We start from the raw sequence: 17,760 nt of genomic DNA on the forward strand, positions 1-17,760 counted from the left end.
ACAGCCAAAAGCAGCATGACCATGTGGTGGGGCCCGCTTATCACACAAGCCTGGAGTGGCATAATTGGCACCTTAATTCACCCTTGTTCAAGTAGCCAGAGGAGTATAAAAAGGCTCTCCAAGGCGAGTCAGAATTCGAATGTGCTCGCTGGCTTTATGTCATAAATGGAAGAGGGTGGAGGAATGCAGGAGTGAAATCTGGAATAATGGTTGAATGTAGTGACAAAGGGATGGACAGATGAGGTTGGCATAACAGAGGGATGGAGTGACAGAAGTGGATGTGTTTTTTCCTCTCTAATTAGCCTCTGGAAGCTAATGGGGAGAGAGAGAGAAAGAGACTGAGTTTGCTCTTCACCTGTCTCTCAATCAGCCTGATGAGCTTTTGGTCTCTCTCGGTCTCTCCCGGTCTCTCTCCTTCTCTCTCCCTTGTGCAGGCAACTCCACCGACACGTAGGATGACGACAATCTCGAGCCTCATGCACACTTGGCCAATGAACATCCCTGCAATCGCTGCCTCTGGGACGCTGACCAACTCCAGCGCAGCCAGCACCTGCTCTCGGCCGATTTGGGCCCTGGTGGGGGGACCGGCCGAAAACGAATTTCGCAATTTCTAACAGCCAATCGTTAGCTCTCTATGGACCATCTGAAATAGAAATTCAACAGTCATTCCTGGGTCTCATGGCAATTACACTTCATATGCCACAAAGCCCAATCAAGATTTCGGAAATCAGAACATGAACACGAACACTTGCAGAATGAAGAAATCGAATGTATAATGACAAACATGCAAAATAGCAATAACTTAAAATGTAAACTGGGCAGGGTTCTCCACTTTTCAAAAATAAAAGGTGGCGGAGCCCCAGTGAGGGGCCAGGGGGACAAGTTTATTATTATAACAAGTTTATTATATTATATAAACAAGTCATCAAATAAGTCCGACGAGAAAGTTTGAACAATTATGGGAAAATTGCATTTGGCCAAAAAACAACCGATTCAGACATCATTACAACCGATGATTTCGATCAGCAAATCGGTTACTAATGAAAACCCTGAAGTACACAATTTTATACAAGTTCTTATGAACATAATTCCAAAATTTGAAGTCTTGTGTAAAACTTCCTTGTGTTGCAATTCATCAAATAAAACAAGCATCCACAAATCCATTACATGCAGTAAACAGGCTTGACCTTGAACAAAACTTTTCCTTCACAAACTCAAGGTTACTGCAGGAAAAACACAAGACACTCGAGCTAACTAACTGCCACCACCAGGAATACCCCTTTTCCACCAAATCAGTTCCAGTGCTGGTTCGGGGCAAGTGCTGGTGCTGGTTTGCAACTCGTTCAATTTGGGAGCCAGCTGAGAACCAGTTTGCTTTTCCATAGCTCGCAGTGCTAAGGGACGCCACGTCATTACATCGCTGTATACGTCAGTTACGTCGTTGTATACATCAGTTACATCGCTGTATACGTCAGTTACGTCGCTATGTTTGCATAAACCTTGGCGTGAACATCGAAGCAAAAGCAAACACAGAAGAAGAAGAAGCAGCAACAGCAGCAACAACAATAATAATAAATGACTTCACGTTTGTACAGCTGCTGCTTCTCGTCGCTTAAAAATGGTGATCTTTCGTGGTCTTGATATTGCTGTTGGTCTCAACAACTCCGCCCCCCCGCGGACATAAGCGGTTCTTTCCTCTGGCCCAGTAGAGAGTTGGTGCTAGCCTGGAACCGGTTTTTCTGGCCCCAGAGCCAGTTCTTTGTCAGTGGAAATAGAAAACCCGGTTCCAAACTAAGCACTGGCCCCGAACCAGCCCTGGAACTGCTTTGGTAGAAAAGGGGCAGAAGGGTTTCCTTGATCATCACTCTAGTGAGGTTGTTTATCAATAAAGCAATGACTCGGCCATCCAAAGTTCAGCAAGTGGAAACTGAGGGGAGAGAACTGACATTTCCCAACACAGTTTGGTATCTAGCAGTTACGCTTTCAGGGATACTAATCCCGGAGTTCTTAAGATGATGTTTGGCCAAAAATATATCAGCACAGGGATTCTTGAGACAAGGGATAAAATGGGTTTTTAATTTCTAAAAATAAAATGTTGATTTTTCCAAAATATATTTATATATTATAGTTGCCCCAGATGTTGGCCTTTTAATGTTGTCAAAATACAATCTCCCAGGTTTAACATTTTTAACATTTTTGTCATGATTGCTGGACAAGCATGGAATTTTGTCAACACCATAAGACACACAGAAACCTAGAAAATATGTATTTTGAATAAAATTATTGCAGTTCTTTTGAATATTGGAGATCATTTTAATCTGTGCTGATCTATCCACATTTTCAAACTACTACGATTACTTAAAATAAATAAATTATGGAGCTATCGCTTATTATTAGTGGGGAAATATACATTCACATTTAGTTTTTAATCTAAAAAACAGACAATGGTATTCAGCTATATAAAAATTACAAATTCATTTAGGAAATGAGGTTTTTATTGAGATAATCTGAGACAATATAATAAAATCTCCTTTTAAAAACAAAAATGAAAAGAAAACTCATCTTATGGAGTTGACGAGCTGTTGACGGAGTTGACACACATCTTACGGTGTTGACGGATTAGAAGAGAACAGGGTATAACTTCATTTACCATGACCACTGAACTTCAAAAACTCATTTTTTTTGCACTCTCACCCACTTCAAAAACAGTAACTGGGCAGTAGACTTTTCTAATCTCTTGAACAGTCCCTCTCATCAAATATGTGGATCATGGACAAAGAACATTCAGAACATTCAGTAATTCAGCCTTTGAATGTAAACATCCCTGAAAATCTTGAACTCATCCAATGTCATGGCATGAATTTAAAGACCTGGCAACAACCGATTGAAAAGTTCTTCATCTATGAAGTCCATGACTTCTGGGGAGAGCTGATAGATTTCTCTGGAGCGGCTTGTACAAACTGGTGATGATTGGTGTTTGACTATGATGTCAGCAAATGGGACATAGCAGACATCCTGACCCCCTTGTTTCCTCTGGAAACGACTGCTTGGCCCATGAGGGTGAAAAAATTCTACTTGGACATCCCCATGTTCTTGATCGGTTTTAAGCACTTTAGCCAGCCACCAATTGTAGTCGTAAACCACAGAGAGCCAATCTCCTGTGTGGAGATCACTCAGCCCCACTGCTGACATTAAGCCCTCAGGTGCTCTGGATGGCTCCTTCTCCATTGCTTCTACCAACATCGCAAGAGGACTCTGAACAGCCCCATGTTCATCTGCATGCTGAGTGTGGTGGTGTGCAACTGGATTAAAACAGCGGCAGATTTGTGGCTCATTACAAAAGCATGAAATATGCCTACAGTAGATCATATTGCCCTGAGCTACAACTTGATGAACCTTTCTTGTTCCCGGGATGGATCGTAGGGACTGGGGGAGAACAGCATCATAAGTCAGGAAATCATCATTGCTGACATAGTGTAGGTGGACTCCACTTAGCTTGCTGGACACAAGCTGATGAAATGTATACATGTGTGTACTTGACTTATGCCGCTTTTCCACTACCAACGCGGCTGAGTTGGGCTGAGCCGTGCCGTGCTGAGTTGGGCTGAGTCGAGCTGAGTGGGGCTGTTGGAGTTGCATTTCGACTACAACTGCGCTGAACCGTGCTGGCTGGAAGTGGGTGGACACATTGGGTGGAGTTAGCGAAAGTGGGTGGACGTCATGTGATGTCGTTAAGCAGCGCAAACAGTGACATCAGTGACCTTTTAAGCGGTAGTCTCACGACCCGGATAGTAAACAATAAACATGGAGGACATGGAGTCGTTAGTGTTGCTGGTCTTGGTGCTGTGGCTTGTTGTCACCGACAACACCAACAGATACTGGCAAGAGCGTATAGATGAGGCGAGGCGCATAAGGCTTCAGAAATTCTCGTAATTCGTAATAATTCTTCTTCCGGGTTTACGGTGTTTACAGATCCCAGCGTGCTCGCGGGGCGTGTGTGGGCATGTGAGGACACTCCTCCTCACCAATCAGTGCACAGGGGAGTGTCTGCTCACGCCCCCAGCCTCACTCGGCTCGCTTTGGCTCGCTTCAGCCCCACTCCAAAACCGTGCGAGTTTTAGGGGCCAAGCAGGGCTGAAGCGAGCCGAGTCGTGCTGTTCTTTGGTAGTCGAAACGCGAGCCGTGTCAGGCTGAAGTGAGCTGAAAAAGGGTAGTGGAAAAGGGCCATTACTTTCCTTATAATAGGCAGATTGAAATCAGCATAATAATAATTATACCATATTCAACAAATATGATTGTTCAAATAATACAAAAGCTCTTCGTTATTTAAGCACCTTAAATGGAAAGCATAACGTGTATTGTACTGTAACTTACTTATTTCTCACATAATGAACACACACGCGCGCGCGCACACAGTACATACAGACTGAATTCAGTATTACAAAAGAAATAATTATCTTCTGTGTATTTCATATTGAATGAATGCATGTTATTAAAATATAAAATAAAACTACAATGTCAATGTATAAAATTTAATTAAATGGGTAAATAATACATTCAAGTCCCATTTGTCAACACCATAAGTTAAGTGGTCAACTCCATAAGACAAATTTTCTTATGGAGTTGACGTCTGATGGAGTCTTACGGAGTTGACGAAATCTTCAACTTTTCATCATAACGCGTTTTCTTTGCAGGAGCCATCTTGTTTTTCACCAGCTGCTTATGGCCTCCAAAATAAAGTTAGATTAAACTTTTATTTCTGAATAAAATCACATAAACCTTAAATTTTATCGACCATGGTGTTGACACTCTATGGTTGTGACATAGGTGGTTTTGTAAAAGAAGATAATTTAAGACAAATATGTGAAATATTAACTTACCAGAGCAGAGCCCTCATGGCATGTCCACCACACAGGGAGCAGAAAAGGGGTCCTTAGAATGTGAGTTGGCCACTATAATGCCTGATTTTTTGCGTTTTTAGAAAAATCTTATGGTGTTGACAGAAAGTCCGGACACGATTTCAATCCCGTAAAAAGTACATAAATATATTTTTTAAATGGTTGGTTCCTACGCAGGTTGAATAGTCATTTAAAATACATGATCACAGTAGCAATTTTGTTTGTTTTAATGTACTTTAAACAATTATTTAAGTATTGTGAAGTCATGAAACGTGCTTTCGGACATGGGTATTTTTAGGTTCAGGCAGCACACTAGGCTATTTAAAATACAATATATGTGTAAAAAACATTAACATTTTGTAGTATATATATGTTGTTGTTTTATTGTTTAATCAAGTTATTTGACATTTTCTAAACACATTTTAATCATTACAATGAGTTTTATCTCCCGGACAGGTTTTGTCCCTCATCTCAAGAATCCCTGAGCACATTTCTTGTACAAAGCAAGTTTCACAATTATGGGAAGAGGCTTATTTCATCTCACCTGCATTGCTGATGTCTTGACATTCATTCAATCTGTGAGATCGATCAATATCTGACTGGTCAACATGAATCTTTAGTTTCTCATGGAAGACTGCAATGACTGCCTTGTCAGTATCTTCTTTCATCAGGTGCTCAGTCAGTCCAAGTATGCCATGTCACAACAAGCAATTACGCCAATTATATTGTACATTTGCATTAATTTCATCCACTATCGAAAGATTTTTGTCTTGAAGATCCACAATAATCACTTTCCTGCATTGTGTTGTCTTTCATCTCATTCAGGTCAATTCTGAGGTTTTCATATTCTTCTTTGAGGAAATCTACTATGGCTGCCTTCATACCAATGGTGATTCTTTTCACAAGCTCATCAATTAAAGCCTTAAGAAATCCTTCAGACTGGACAAAAGTATCAACAGTGGAATACGAAATGCCATTGATGACTTCAGAAACAAAGACTATCAGAAGACAAGAGGAGGACGTGTTCTTTCGCCATTTCTTCAGTATTGATTCCAAAGAAATATTACATTTCTTATGTGAGTTTGCACATAAACACTCCAATAATCACACACAAAACCGGTCAGCTCGACTTCAAACAAACTTCCCCCAAACAATTTTTCCACAAATTTTTGAAAGTTGTTGACCAGGATACTTTAGAGGAGGACGGACTGGTTGAATAAGTAAAATTATTGGAGCTGAGCAACACACAAGTCCTACAACCTTGCAGCCATGTTGTCTACTCATACAGATGAAAACTTCATGAGTACACGCATAATAAACTAGCTACCAATATGGTTCCAGAATTAAATTAAGCAGTTTTTCAGAGAGAAAAATCAAAATGTGGGACATAAGAAATAAATCTGGTTTTCTGGGTCCTGGAAAAATATTTTGCATAGATCAATAAATACGAAAATTGTAAATGTATCTTTTTTCATCCAATTTAATTATGTTTTAGAAATCCGCTTTTAAGGAACAAAAATGCAGTAAAAAGTGGCCAACTGGTGATAAAGATTTACTAATATACAAAAAGCATCTAAAAAGACAAAGTTTGTTGTATTATATATACACTTAGCTTTAACTGAGCTATTTAGAGTAGCCTGTTGCAGCTAAATACTATATTGGGGTTTGTGAAGTAATGAAACTTCTTGTGAGAGATCAGACACCTGATGCAACTCTGTCCCTGGAAAATACCATTGAACATTTGTGTTTTTAATTGAATTTGGCAACCAATTACCAACAAAAGTGACTGAAGCTGGAAGATATTTCAGAAAAAAAAATTATAGACAAACTTTTACACTGAAAAGGGACCCACAGTTCATATAACCCACCAAAACTGGTCCAACAACACCTCACTGGCTGCAGCACTGCGTGGTACGGGAGGCTGCAGTGACTCCTGCCAGAAGACTCTGCAACACATAGTGAACACAGCCAGAAAGATCATCGGGACCCCTTAGCCCTCCCTTACGGGCATCCATCACTCCTGTCTCACCTGCAGAGCCATCAGCATTGCTGGTGACACCTCCCACCCTTCACACTCACTCTTCAGCCTCCTGCACTCACAGCTGAGGCATTTATATTATATTTTAAGGTAACTTCATGTTGTGCTGTGAGGTTCTATGCACTTTAACTTTTGAACCAACAGGTGCATTTGGATAAGTAAAGCCTATTTTTCTGCATTTTTGTAGTCCTGGTAATCTTTTATATTGGTAAAGTTGTAGGACCATTTCTCAGTATCTTTGCTTTTTTTAATCAATAGTTTTTCAGTAATAACTTAATATTTAACATATCACTCAATTTTAATCACAAAAAGAGAAAATCACAATTTCTCGCAACTTTCACTTCCTCCCGCAATGTAATTGCAGCAAAAACCTAAAAAATACCGCAACTTTCATCGCAACCATTAAATACCATACAGGAGCCACACTGAATAATTAGACAACAATTATTAATCAATTTGAACTTATATTCAAAGTTAATAATATAAAAATGAAAATATATATAATTTTAATTTTCTGGTTTTCAATTTCTCATAAATAAATTAATGATTGATGGAGTCCAATTTTTTTCTGCAGTGAAAAAATTTTTGTGTTAAAGTAATTCTGGTGAAATTAGTTTATTACAAATAGTTTACTTGTGTTTTTTTTTTCTCAAATTTTTCTTCGGACAAGTCAACTTCACATTCGGACAAGTAAATTTCCTTTCAACTTGCCCGACAGGACAAGTGGTTTCAAAAGTTCATGTAGAGCCCTGCTTGTGTCTGGTTGTTTTTGTGTACAGTGTTCTGTAGCATCTCCCAGAGGGGAGAAGTTTAAACAATTTGTGACCAGGGTGTGATGGGTCTGCAGAGATGTTACCTGCCCGTTTCCTGACTCTGGACAGGTACAGGTCTTGGATGGAGGGCAGGCTGACACCAATAATTTTCTCTGCAGACCTTATTGTCTGTTGCAGTCTGTTCTTGTCCTGTTTGGTGACCGATCCAAACCAAACGGTGATGGAAGAGCAGAGAACAGACTGAATGATAGCAGAGTAGAATTGTATCAGCAGCTCCTTAGACAGGTTGAGCTTTCTGAGCTGGCGCAGAAAGTACAACCTCTGCTGGGCCTTTTTGATGATGGTGACTGTGTTGGTCTCCCACTTCAGGTCCCAGGAGATTGTGGAATCCAGAAACCTGAAGGTTTCAACAGCAACAACAATGGTGTGCATGGCAGGGTTGCAAAGAGAAAGCCACTGCTCTCCAAAAAGAACACTGCTGCTCGTCTGCAGTTTGCTAAAGATCACGTGGACAAGCCAGAAGGCCACTGGAAAAATGGATCAAATCGGTCGCTCAGCCGATATGGAGTGGATTGTTGTGTTTGCACTGGTGGTGCTATGGGCCTATCTGGGAGCAGGACTGCATACTACGCTGAAACTGACCAGAATATTATACACTAGAGACCTTCTCCTAAGTTTCGAAAAGTCCACAGGCATGGGACCACCCCCGGATTTACAGTTTCCTAACATCGCAGACTTCTACGCGGACAATACAAAGGGGAACTTTTCCAGCTCTTCTCGTCGCAAAATAAGGAAGTGAGGTAGGAGAGGCGGGGTATGTGAGTGAGCAAGATGGCCCTTGTCACGCATTCCTTTGCCCTCTATTACCTTGGCCAATGCTCAATCTCTCCAAAATAAAACAGATGATTTGCTAGCTCTTGTCCGCTACCAGCATAAGTTTAAAAACGCTTGTATACTGGCCCTGACTGAAACATGGCTAGGGGAAATGGACTCTGACAGTGACCTGGCGATTGATGGTTTTGTGGTGCCATTACGCACAGACCGGGTTGCCTTGGCTACCGGTAAGACGCGTGGAGGCGGTGTATGTACATAAACGAGCGCTGGTGTAGAACACTAGTAAGAGAAAAACTGTGTACCAAAGACATTGAACTGCTCTCCGTTTCCGTGCGTCCTCTGTACCTGCCACGGGAATTCCCACAGATCTTCGTGACAGTTGCCATGGTTTTCCCCAAAGCGTTTTAGTGTATCGGGCCCGATACGCTTGCTCTGCCTGCCGATACGCTTAGTCACTGTAGTTAAAATCCGATACGCTTAGATTTATACCGATACGTTAAAATTTCCTACCCACAAGTAACTAGATACATAGGAGAGCAAATAACAGATCCATTTACATACTGACTGGTGTTAAACAAGCGGTCTTTTTTCCCCAATGTTTGTGTTGATTCTGTCAAAGTAATATGTCCACGTGGTATGATGTAAACAAACTAATCTGTTGGCTATGTCAAGATCACGTGTTCAAACCGTGCAATAAAAATATTGAAAGAAAACGTCAAACATCCTGGAAGTTTCCGATTCATTATAGGTGATCTCATTGGCTGCCGATGTTGTCCCCCACTAGACGGACAAAGCCGATTGACTTTAATAAGCTAGGAGAAGACTCGCTGGACAATTTGATCCACATCAGCATGGATAACAGCGAGATGGACTATTGCCGCTTTTCCACTACCAACGTGGCTGAGTTGGGCTGAGCTGTGCGGTGCTGAGTGGGGCTGTTGGAGTTGCATTTCGACTACAACCGCGCTGGCTGGAAGTGGGTGGACACATTGGGTGGAGTTGGCGAAAGTGGGTGGACGTCACGTGATGTCGTTAGGTGGCGCAAACAGTGACATCAGTGAGCTTTTAAGTGGTAGTCTCACGACCCGGATAGTAAACAATAAACATGGAGGACATGGAGTCGTTAGTGTTGCTGGTCTTGGTGCTGTGGCTTGTTGTCACCGACAACGCCAACAGATACTGGCAAGAGCGTATAGATGAGGCGAGGCGCATAAGGCTTCAGAAATTCTCGTAATTCGTAATTCTTCTTCTTCCAGGTTTACGGTGTTTACAGATCCCAACGTGCTCGCGGGGCGTGTGAGGACACTCCTCACCAATCAGTGCACAGGGGAGTGTCTGCTCACGCCCCTAGCCCCACTCGGCTTGGTTTGGCCCGCTTCAGCCTCACTCCAAAACCGTGCGAGTTTTGGGTGCTAAGCAGGGCTGAAGCAAGCCGAGTCGCGCCGCTCTGAGGTAGTCGAAACGCGAGCCGTGTCGGGCTGAAGTGAGCTGAAGCGAGCTGAAAAAGGGTAGTGGAAAAGGGCCATATGAGAGGGTGGCCCAATGTTGGGCCAAGCAAAAGCCAAGGAAAATTAATCTCAGGGATGGCAACAGGAAAATTTTATTTCAGCTGAAACTCCGAATGGGGGGTTCAGGGGGGCGGAGCCCCCCCTGAAGCTTTAGCCTTTTTAGCCTCTTCTACCTATTTTCTAGCCATTTTACATGTATATTGTGTGAAAAATGCATGATAAAAATAAGTATCTAAAGTTATTCACCGGCACAACGCAAGGGGGCGCGAAGTCGCTAGGAGTAGTTGGTGGGTGTGGTTAGTGGAGTGTTTATCCTCCGGTTACTTATAATGACTAGAACTTTTTTTTTTTTTATAATGACTAGAACTGGAATCGTATAGATGTCCGTACTTCCTCAATCAACCGCTCTTCATGCTGCTCCATCTTTGCTCGTGTTTTTAAAAATGCCGGTCGTGAAAACAAACCAAACCGGGAAAGTAGGGAAGCGGAAGTGCGTGTACAGCGGATGTAGAGTGGACCAATCAGAGCCCTCTTGTTCATTGTTACACTCGATATAGAAGCTTCCGTTGTTCGCGAGACATGTGGTTTCGATACGATTTGACACTAATCTCGGTAGCAGCAATACAAGTTAGGTACCGAACCCCCCCTAAAACTTTTCTCTACGGATTTAGACGTTCCACAAAAATGATAAAATTGAAATTCAAAACGGCGGATTTCCGCCGTTCGGCGGAAAATTGCCATCCCTGTAATCTGCTTTAAAGGAGTAGAAAACTTAATTCATTAGTTTGGGTTTGCAGAAAGATTATGTACTTATAAACACACTCACAAAGTGAAGTTGTCCAAATGTGTCAAATATAGCATAATTTCAAATAATCATCATAAGGGCAATTCCATGTAAATGTCAACCTCACCATGCAAAAATAAAGCAACATGTAATACATCAAAACCACTCCCAGAGATATCACCTAGGCCTGTATTTTACAGATGTGAATAAGTTGAACTAATTTGTAACCAACCTAATATGTCACTGTCAGTCTTTCTTTCTTATAATGTAAAACCCAAGCTAAAATCAACTTTGATCATGTACAATTCGATATTATTGCCACAAGCCACAGAAATGTATGCTAAAATCCACAAAACAGCAAAACAATAGCCATCCTAAATATTATTTAAGAACTTTGATAGTTTTAGCTGATATTTAGAGAGTTTTTCAAAGGGTTATGGTGGTTAAATTGCTGATTTTCTAAACATATGCCATGTCTATTTCAGACGCGTCACATCCATAACGGAATTTCGTCACATCCATAACGCTGACTTTTCCTTCCGAAACTCTGCATGAAATACAAAATATTTTAAACAAAGATTTTTTAATATTCACCTTGGACCTCTCTATCAAATGGATATCTCCATTTCGACATTAGGTTTACAATTTCACAGAGTTTGATAAAAATGTACAGTCACCCAAGAAAAGTGATACTTTTTCTGTCACATCCATAACGCATCTTTTATTGGCATTTTCTGGCATGCCCTAGATGTACTATGGGAATTGTTCTTGTTCTATCACTTCTCCAGTATGGTACAGCCTTAAAATATGCAACACCTGTTTAAATACTGGGAGACAATAAAACATGCACTGGGTCATTTGTTGCCATTTTGAGTTCAAGTGTCACGTCCATAACGCTGGAATTGCTCCTATGGACAAACTATTGAACATCATGGATGATGATGCCAGTCACCCTCTGCACACCGTCATCAGCAACCAGAGGAGCCTGTTCAGTGACAGAATGCTCCTTCTCAAGTGCAGGACGAACAGACTCAAAAACTCCTTTGTCCCTCACGCCATCAGACTGTACAGCTCCTCTCTGGGGGGAGGAGGGGTAGCAGGAGGACAGAGGATGGGAAGGAGCAGTAGCCTAGCCTAACAATCAGCAATACCAGACAATGTGCAATATAAAGTGCAATATCTCTCCTACCGCCACCCCCTCTTTTCTTCTTCTTTCCCCCCCTCCTCATATCTTATTCTTTTTATATATGTAAATACTTAATTTATTTTAATTTATCTAGAAGTTTTCCTCTATTTCTTTTCTCTGTTTATCTGTAATGATGCTGCTGGAATCTTCATTTCCCCGAGGGAACCCTCCTAAAGGGATCAATAAAGTTTTATCTAATCGAATCTATTAAACATGATAAAAGAAACGTTGAGTGTGTTAGGTAAATGCAAAATAAATAAATAAATTAAATTTATTTTTTGACCATAATGTCCCAAATGAGAGACCAGTTTCTGAGACAGACCTATATAGTGAACTGACAATAAAAAAAAAAAAAAAATCTTTGAATCTTGAATCTTTGAAACAGCCATGCAAGGCAAGCGACTGAAATTACAATAATTATTTGGCTTAAATCACATGAAAAAAATTCCTTTCAAAGAAAGCAAAAAAAAAAAAAACCCAAAACCCTCCATTCAGTGCAAAAAACACCCGTTTTGTTTTTTTTCAGAAAGCTGGTCAGTTCATTTATCTAAACATTTATTGCATTGTGCCCAAAAATAAAGGCAAAAGTCGGCAGTCTTTTATTATTAGCCTTATGCTATCCAGAACTGGTTACACCAGGATATAAATAAGTTCATATTTCGATTACGTTCATTATGTCTTATATTAAATATAGTTAGTTTTTTTTTTCTTTTTTATCAGACATCTAGTTTTTGGGTTTGTTTACCTGACATGTTTCGACGTACGACTGTCGTCTTCCTCAGAGTGTCACCGGATGTTAATTGGTGATGCATCTTTTATCAGCTGATGTTTCTGAAGGCGTGGCCTTCCTGTCTGGATTGACAGGTCGGTCACGCCTTCTACTGTTTCATCCCAAAGACAGAATACATCCGGACAACAGATGCAACACCATATATGAGATTCCATGTCAATTATGCAATAAAACTTACATTGGGGAGACAGGAAGGAGTTTCAACACAAGAAAAAATGAACATAAGAAAAAGAGTGCGAAAAGGAGATAGCTACAAGACAAACCCGAACAATAAAAGAAAAGGCACAACAGGAAAATTATAAGTCAGCCATAACAGATCACTGCAAAAGGGAAAATCATATTATGGACTGGGGGAATGCCAGAGTCATCCGCACAGAAGATAACAAACATCAGCGCTGGATCAGGGAGGCCATAGAGATCCGTAAGCGAAGCCCGAGGACCATCAACCGGGATGAGGGAGCATACATGCTCTCCCACACCTGGAGTGCCATCTTGCAGGGGACGAACAGACAGTAGAAGGCGTGACCGACCTGTCAATCCAGACAGGAAGGCCACGCCTTCAGAAACATCAGCTGATAAAAGATGCGTCACCAATTAACATCCGGTGACACTCTGAGGAAGACGACAGTCGTACGTCGAAACATGTCAGGTAAACAAACCCAAAAACTAGATGTCTGATAAAAAAGAAAAAAAAAAACCTAACTATAAATAAGTTCATATACACTACCGTTCAAAAGTTTGGGGTCACTTTGAAATGTCCTTATTTTTGAAAGAAAAGCACTGTTCTTTTCAATGAAGATCACTTTAAACTAGTCAGAAATCCACTCTATACATTGCTAATGTGGTAAATGACTATTCTAGCTGCAAATGTCTGGTTTTTGGTGCAATATCTCCATAGGTGTATAGAGGCCCATTTCCAGCAACTCTCACTCCAGTGTTCTAATGGTACAATGTGTTTGCTCATTGCCTCAGAAGGCTAATGGATGATTAGAAAACCCTTGTACAATCATGTTAGCACAGCTGAAAACAGTTGAGCTCTTTAGAGAAGCTATAAAACTGACCTTCCTTTGAGCAGATTGAGTTTCTGGAGCATCACATTTGTGGGGTCGATTAAATGCTCAAAATGGCCAGAAAAATGTCTCGACTATATTTTCTATTCATTTTACAACTTATGGTGGTAAATAAAAGTGTGACTTTTCATGGAAAACACAAAATTGTCTGGGTGACCCCAAACTTTTGAACGGTAGTGTAGTTTAAAAAAATAAAAGAAAAATGAGACACATGAATAAACTTTACCTTTGAGGCAGCAGCAGGAGTCTGTGGAGATTTTCCTAAGAGCGCCGTCTGGACTCTGAGTTCATTATAAAAAGGTGAAAAGAATCAGGACACTGAGACTCATGAGTCCAGAATCTCCACTACCTGCTAACCGAACAACTTATGTGGTAAATTTCAGATTAACTCACTTTTAATGATGCTACACAAAATATCAACTTCAAATTCCCTTGCAGAAAAGGAACCGCGCTATTCTGCAGCGTTCAGATCAGTGGTGTTCAGGAATTATTTCTTCTTCGAAGTTTTTTTTTTTTTTTTGACAACGAATCTGTGCATTACCGCCACCTAGAGGTATGGAGTGCAGCTCAGAAGAACTCATATAGACCCTTCCCACTGACGTCACCGGAAACCGGAAGAAAACAGACCCTGCGCCATATTGGAACATAGACTTTTTTTTTTTTTGGTGTTTTTTTTTTTATTGGAAGTTTCAAAGGTTTACAGAGCATTAAGGCAAATGTATGTCTTTTTTACAGAACCTTGTAGGAACATAGCACACATAGTACACATAACAAGAAATTATAAAACATAAGAGGAAAAAAATAAATAAATAGATAAAAAGAAAGAAAGAAAGAAAGAAAGGAAAAAAAGACACTCGAAAGAAAGTAATGGAGGGGGGGTACATTATAACAAATTGAAGCTGTCTATTATTGATATAAGTTCGTTACTCCTCTTAGTTTTTAAATATCTGACGGATTTACTGTACAAACATAACTCGTTTTTAAAGGAAGGGAAAATGGGGATTGTCTTTATGCATTTGCATTTGTGAATATAATATTTTCCTAAACACGTCACCACATGGGGCGGCACGGTGGTGTAGTGGTTAGCGCTGTCGCTTCACAGCAAGAAGGTCCTGGGTTTGAGCCCCGGGGCTGGCGAGGGCCTTTCTGTGCGGAGTTTGCATGTTCTCCCCGTGTCCGCGTGGGTTTCCTCCGGGTGCTCCGGTTTCCCCCACAGTCCAAAGACATGCAGGTTAGGTTAACTGGTGACTCTAAATTGAGCGTAGGTGTGAATGTGAGTGTGAATGGTTGTCTGTGTCTATGTGTCAGCCCTGTGATGACCTGGCGACTTGTCCAGGGTGTACCCTGCCTTTCGCCTGTAGTCAGCTGGGATAGGCTCCAGCTTGCCTGCGACCCTGTAGAAGGATAAAGCGGCTAGAGATAATGAGATGAGATGAGACGTCACCACATTTAGCACACTAGCTCTATGTTTTTGTCTTTGTGTATACACCCATATTTGAGTAGATTCAAGTTTAAAAAAGGAACGGTAGGAATGTTTTCACAGAGCCAGTCACATACATCGTCCCAAAAGGTGTTACTGTATAAACATAAGAAAAATAAATGATCTGTAGTTTCAACATTTTCACAACAAAATATGCAATTCTTCAGCTCTATATTAAATCTTTAGTTAATAAGCTCCCCTGAGGGATATATGTCATTAAATATTTTAAAGTGGAGTTCCTTTGTTTTGGGAGGGATAGGTAGGTTTAAAGTGAGAGTGCGTAGTTTTTTGATAGTGTGTGAATCAATATTTTTAGGATTAAAGTTTTTATATTGGTGATAAGGAAAGAGATAAGAAGTGAACAATCCTCGGATTACTTGGTTAGGTATATCTTTGTTTATGAAGTCGTCCTCACCTACTCTTAAGGCACTAGGAAGGCTAGGGGCAGAAGTGAATTGTTTTGAGTTTTTGGCCATTAATAAAAAGGCAGGAGGGATACATTTCATGAGCCTGTTGTATTGTTGTCGATCACATTGAAAGCCGTGTTTTAAACAGAAGTTATCAAATGATAAGACACTGCCATCCTCATCTAGCAGGTGCATTATCGACCACACGTCCCTCTCCATCCATTCGCTAAAATATATTGATTTGTTTTTGTGAAGAATATATCTGCGGTTCCAGATAGGTGTGTTGTGTGGAGTGAAGTTGTGTTTGTACAGAAGGTTCCAGTAGAGGAGGACTTGAGAATGGAAAGAGGATAGTTTTAAAGGCAACTTCTTTGGGATGAAATCACAGTGCAAGAGAAAAAGAATACCACCAAGTTTTCTAAAGATTTCCCTAGGGACACAATACCAAAAACTGTTGTTGTTAACAAGGAATGATCTTAGCCACTTTATTTTTAATGTGCCATTGATGCAATCAAAGTCAATTGCCTGCAGTCCACCATCTTCATAACTTTTTACCATGGATGCCTTTCTTAGATAGTGGACTTTCCTTCTCCAAATATAGTCAAAATTTAATTTATTTATGGTTTTAATTACTTTGTCAGGAAAGGGTAGAGAACTAGCAGGGTAAATACATCTAGAAATACTTTCCATTTTGGTTATGTAGATTCGACCTAATAGAGATAAGTCCCTATTGAACCACCTATCCAATCTAGATTTACATTCTTCTAATTTGCTCCATAAGTTAAGAGAATCACTTAGAGTTGCATCCTTTGTAATATGCACTCCTAGATATTTAACTGAGGATTTGATGGGAATGCCATAAACCGATGAGAGGAGGGAGTTGTGTATAGCTAGAAGTTCACATTTGTTAAGGTTTAAGTGTAAACCTGAAGCATTTGAAAATAATTTTATAGAGTCTATGGCTTTTGGGACTTGTTCAGGGTTTCTCAGGAACAAAGTGGTGTCGTCGGCTAGCTGGCTTATTTGAAGTTTAGTATTGAAAACATTAATGTGTTCAATTTCTGAGTTTTTAATTAGGATGGAAAGCATTTCTGCTGCAATTAGGAATAGATAAGGTGAGATGGGGCACCCTTGTTTTATACCTCTTCTGATAGTGAAATGGGGGGATGTACCTTTTGAAAGAGAAACAGAACTGTTAGTGTCATGGTAGATGCATCTGATTATGTTCCTGAAAAAATCTCCAAACCCACATCTTTTAAGAGCCTGAAAAATGAAAGAGTGTTCGACTGTGTCAAATGCTTTATAGAAATCAAGGAAGAGAATAAAACCATCATCCTGTAGGTAGTTGTTATATTCTAGTAGGTCTAATACTAGACGTACATTGTTGTGTATTGATCTGCCTTTCATAAACCCCGATTGTGTTTCACTGATTATTTGGTGAAGACCATTTTTTAGTCTGTTCGAGAAGATGTGTGTTAATAATTTATAGTCGTTGTTAAGCAGAGTAATTGGTCGCCAGTTTTCAAGGTATTTTCCATCTTTACCAGGTTTGGGAATAAGTACTATTACACCTTGTTTCATGGTGTGTGGGAGTGACAAGTTAGCAATAACTTCATTCAGAGTATAAAACAAAATGTGTTTGATATCCTCCCAGAAGTGTTTGTAGAAGTTTGCTGTGAGGCCGTCTGAACCTGGTGAACGGTCTGGTATTAAACATTGCATAGCCTTTTCTAATTCTTCACGTGATAGAGGTGCATCGCAACTTAATTTGAAATCTTCTGAGATAAGTGGGATGTATTCTTTTATTTTGTCAAAAAAAAAGTGTCGGCTGCCTCTGGTGAAAAATTGCTTGAGTATAATGAGTTAAAGAAGGTGAAGACCTCTTTTGCTATAGTTTTGGGGTCAGAACATTCAGTGCCATTTATTAACAATGTTTCTAAATTGGTTTTTTTCTTGTCGTGCCCTTTCTAACCTGCAAAAATAAGCAGAGTT

At 40.3% G+C, this 17,760-nt stretch overlaps 1 pseudogene; it reads right to left on the reverse strand.

Moving 5' to 3' along the window:
• Window positions 1–14,362, reverse strand: part of LOC132885858 (zinc finger protein 585A-like) — a 78,284-nt pseudogene extending 63,922 nt beyond the window's left edge.
• Window positions 14,363–17,760: the final 3,398 nt, after the last annotated feature.

Source organism: Neoarius graeffei, chromosome 1, assembly GCF_027579695.1.
Source record: "Neoarius graeffei isolate fNeoGra1 chromosome 1, fNeoGra1.pri, whole genome shotgun sequence".
NCBI lineage: Eukaryota > Metazoa > Chordata > Actinopteri > Siluriformes > Ariidae > Neoarius > Neoarius graeffei.